General features: G+C 51.9%; 1 pseudogene; it reads right to left on the bottom strand.

The window, feature by feature from the left end:
- Positions 1-236: 236 nt before the first annotated feature.
- Positions 237-3,754, bottom strand: LOC118895897 (annotated as a pseudogene).
- Between the last annotated feature and the right edge of the window lie 723 nt (positions 3,755-4,477).

Raw genomic sequence — 4,477 nt, 5'->3', positions numbered from 1 at the left:
CCTGTGCTCTAGAGCCCGTGAGCCACAACTACTGAGCCCACGTGCCACAACTACTGAAGCCCACGCACCTAGAGCCTGTGCTCCGCAACAAGAGAAGCCACTGCAATGAGAAGCCCACGCACCACAATGAAGAGTAGCCCCTGCTCGCTGCAACTAGAGAAAGCCTGTGCATAGCAAAGACCCAATGCAACCAAAAATAAATAAATTTAAAAAAAAAAAAAAAAAAAGAAAGAAACTCAGTATTGGCTGGTCCCTCCATAACCCCCACTTCCTCCACTGCCACCTGGACCATAGTTTCCTCCACCGTATAATTCTTGTGCCTGCTACCAAAGTTTCCACTTTTCGCTAAGCTTAGTTAGAAGGTTGCTGGTTACGATTTCCGAAAACCATTGCCATTTCCACTTCCACACTTTCCTCCTCCATAGATGCCATACCACCCCCGGGGCTCCCACCCTGGTTGCCAGGTCCAGGTCCTCTGCCACCATAGCGTCCTCCATAGCCTGGGCCACCTCCAAAGCTGCCACCTCCAGGTCTTCCTCCACACCTACTAGAGCCATGACCAAGTCCACCAACCACCCCTGAATCCATCAGATCGTCCTCCAAGCTTACTTTCTCATTCTGGCCCTGGTCCAACATTTCCACCACCGCCAGGAGAATCTCCGATGTTGCCTCCTCTTCCACCTCTAGAACTGTGGATTGCCTGCATCTGAGGTCGAGAAAAGGCCTTTCTTACTTCTGCATGATGACCGTGGATGGTATGGTATTTCTGCAGCACAAGTTTATCCACCGGATCACAGCCATCAAAAGTAACAAATCCAAAGCCTCTTTTCTTTCCAGACTCCCCATCAGTAATTATCTCAATGACATCGATTTTTCCATATTTCTCAAAGTAATCTCTAAGGTGATGCTCCTCAGTATCTTCTTCAGTTCCACCAACAAGCAGCCTCTTCACAGTTAGGAAAGCGCCCCGCTGTCCAGAATCCTCTCTCAGGACAGCACATCTCGGGCAACCGTTTCCTATCCGTGGAATGAGGGCTGGCGGTCATGGCAACATCACCTCGGCCGTGGATGAGAAAGTTACAAAACCGAATCCTCTTGAGCTTTTGCTGGCAGGATCCCTTATGACCACACAGCCTGGAAGTTTTCCCCATTGCTGGTAGTAGTTCCTCAGATTTTCTTCTGTGGTTTCAGAGCTCAAGCCACCAATAAAGAGTTTATGGAATTCTTCTTGTTCCTTCTTCTTCCTCCAGAAAGTAACAGTTTTGAAACTGCATCTTGGAGTCCATTGCTTCAGCCATCTTCCTGAAGCTGAGGGAGATGAGGGAGATCTCAGGGGAAGATCACGAACCTGGAACCTGACCCGCCCCGGATCTGAGGTGAGAATGAACCTCCGATGCTCCAGCAACAACACCTTGTAGGAGCACCTCCATGCAGGACCCGGCGCCCTTGGATAATTCTTGAGCACCTTTCAGTTTTCTCCTGAGATGCAGACAGCCTGTAGCTTGCTGGGAAAAGCTGCTTCTCCTCTTTTAAACAGATGATGCCATGTGGTCTGTGTGAATGACAGCACAACCACCCGTCACATACCGTTATTCTCCAGGTGCCAGTGACTAACATGCAAGAGTAGCCCCAGCACAGAGACCACAGCATCAGCCATAGGAAAGGAATTCCCTTTACCGCATTGAAGCACAGAACACAGAAGAGACTACCGCAAGATCCTTCAGTGTTAGAAAGCAGCCTGACGTTGGAAGAGTGGAATACCTTCAGTTTGGTTCAGTGTGGTCGCTCCAGGCATCAGTGGGAAATGGCAGTGATAGGAGTGCATAGGAAACCCTTTCTTTGCATCCATTCTTCTCCTGAGTTTTTGATCATCTTTACCATCACTACCGTGAACTCAGGTAGGTGGCCTATCTCCACTTCACTTAGTTCTTCTTCTGGAGTCTTAGCTTGTACCTTTGTCTGGAACATGTTCCTCTGCTGCCTCATTTTGCCTAAGTTGCTGTTTCTTTATGTATCTGGTAGGTTGTTTACATTTCTCAACCTTGGAGAAGCAGCCTTTTGTAAGAGACGCCCTGTGAACTCCAGCAGTGCACTCCCCTCTCACTACCGGACGTACATGCTCTAGGGGCGCCCCCTATGAGGGCTGACTACTGTGGCTGGTCTGGTGTCACTGGCCCTTGGTCCTACTGGTCACCAGGCCCTGCCTTCTGCAGAGGCTGCTGGCCACTGGTTGGCAGGACCAGTGCACCAGGGGGCTGACTGCAGAACCCCAGGGCATCCCGGGGCTTAAGGTGGATCACTAGTGGACGGAGTCAGGGTCCAGAAGACTCCGGGGTTATTTCCTGCCCACTGGTGGGTGGAGCCAGGTCCTGTGGTTAGTACTGGCCTATCCCAGAGCTGGTGTCAGACCACTGAGGGGGCGGTGGGTTGTGAAGGCTGGCTCCTGACACGGTTGGATATGGGGTCCCGGGTGTCTCGAAGCTTATGTTGACCTGCTAGCGGGCAGGGTCCGCAGGCTGCAGGATTGTGGTGTTCTTGTGTCCGGTGTCTGCCGCCTGGTGGGTGAGGCTGGTCCAGGGGCTAGAGCCAGCTTCCTGAGGGCAAGGTGGGCAGTAGGGGATTCTGGGGGTGGTGCCTGCCCAGTGGTGGGTGGAGCTGGGTCCTGGCCCTCTGGTGGGTGGCGCCGTGTCTAGAAACGGCTGTGGGCTTACGAGGTCTCTGGGCAGCCTCTCTGGTGATGGGCGGGCCTGCGCCCCAGCACTTGGCCCGAGGCGTCCCGGCACTGGCGGATGGGGCCAGATCTCGGCGCTAATGAACTAGAGGGAGGTCCCCACTCTGCCACCTGCGAGTGTCCACGCTGTGGAACGAGCTCCCAGGAGTGGCTGCCGCCAGGGTCTGTGTCCCCAGCGTGAGCTGCAGCTGCCCCCCTGCTTCTCCGGGAGACTCTCCAAGACGAGCAGGGAGGTCTGGCCCAGACTCCTATCGGATTACTGCTTTTGCCCTGGGTCCTGGAGCATGTGAGATTTTGTGTGCGCCCTTTAGGAGTGAGTTTCTATTTCTAAGCCCAGGACTCCTTGAAAGTAAGCCCTCCTGGCCTTCAAAACCAAATTCTCTGTGGGCTCATCTTCTTGGTGCAGGACCCTTGGGCTGGGGAGCCCGACGTGGGCCTCTGAGTACTCTCAATACTCTCAATAATTACTCTCCTGTGTAATTATTCTCCAGTTTGTGGGTCAGCCTCCCCAGCCCCCCATCCCACCTCCCCCCTGCCCCCCAGGGGTATGGGAATTGACTGTATAGCAACTCTGCCCCTCCTACCCCCCTGGTTGTGATTCCTTCCTTAGGTCTTTCGTTGTAGAAGATCTTTTCTGGCAGGTTTCAGCCTTTTCGTCCATGGTTGTTCGCTGACAGTTGTGATTTTGGTGTGCTTGTAAGAGCAGTGAGCTCAGGGCTTCTCTACTCTGCCGTCTGGGCTGATCTCCTGTCAGGGAAACCCTTTCTTTTCCCTACGCCCCACCACCCCATGCTACACGCGCACACACCGCACATGCATGCACGCACGTGTGCACACACATAATCCATTCATTCTGCAATTTTTAAAATACCTACCAGTAAGGGGGTCTATGCTAAGCGCCCTGGATTTGGCAGTGAGGAAGGCAGACGTGACTTCTGACCACATGTCGCTCGGCAGCCGCGTTACCACGACAGCTCGCTCCCTGACCACCAATGATGACCCACGAGTGGGGCCCCGACCCATGCTGAGCCCATTATCGTGTTATTCCTCCACAGCCACAGTTGATGGATCCAGAGGACAGCCCCCGACCCACACTGAGCCAGCAAGGCCCTTGTTTGGTAATTCCAGAACTGAGAGAGTTGGCAGACTCTTTGGGGTGCCTGGATTACAAAATACAAAGATCAGAAACTATAAGCATGTGACGTGGAGAAGAATAGAAAGCTAGCCTGAAGATAAGAATAAAGCAAAGGCAAAAATGTGAAAAGCTAGAGGGAGACTCCTGGTAGGATTGGATTCCCTGACTCCCCTTGCTCCTGAGATGGCTACAATCCTGCCATTGGATTTCATCAGCCAATCAAGGTAAAACTAAACTGGGTTTCTGTCACTTGCAACCAAAAGTCCCAGTATATTGACCTACACACACACTGTAAATGGTGGCAGCAATTGAAAGGCACTCTCACAAGACTTAAGAACTGAAGGAACCGCAGGAAATTAAGAGAAAGAGCAAAAAAGGAAGAAGTGAAGTGTTAAAGCTAAAAAGGGGTGTCTTGGTGAACTTAGACAAAGCATACCTTGGACGTTTCCAGAAACACTGGAATGCAGGGAGATTCTGCAAAGACCTCAGCTAGAGAAATAATCTGTTACTGTTGCCAATATTCAAGGTTTAGCTCCTGGCTCATATGGCCTGAAGAATCAGAGGTTACAAGGGTAGGAAACATAGCAACATTGATTTATACAATTTATGAA

This window comes from Balaenoptera musculus, chromosome 5 (assembly GCF_009873245.2).
Source record: "Balaenoptera musculus isolate JJ_BM4_2016_0621 chromosome 5, mBalMus1.pri.v3, whole genome shotgun sequence".
NCBI classification, from domain to species: domain Eukaryota; kingdom Metazoa; phylum Chordata; class Mammalia; order Artiodactyla; family Balaenopteridae; genus Balaenoptera; species Balaenoptera musculus.
The sequence above is the reverse complement of the archived record's forward strand: the minus strand, read 5'-3'. Positions and strand labels throughout refer to the sequence as shown.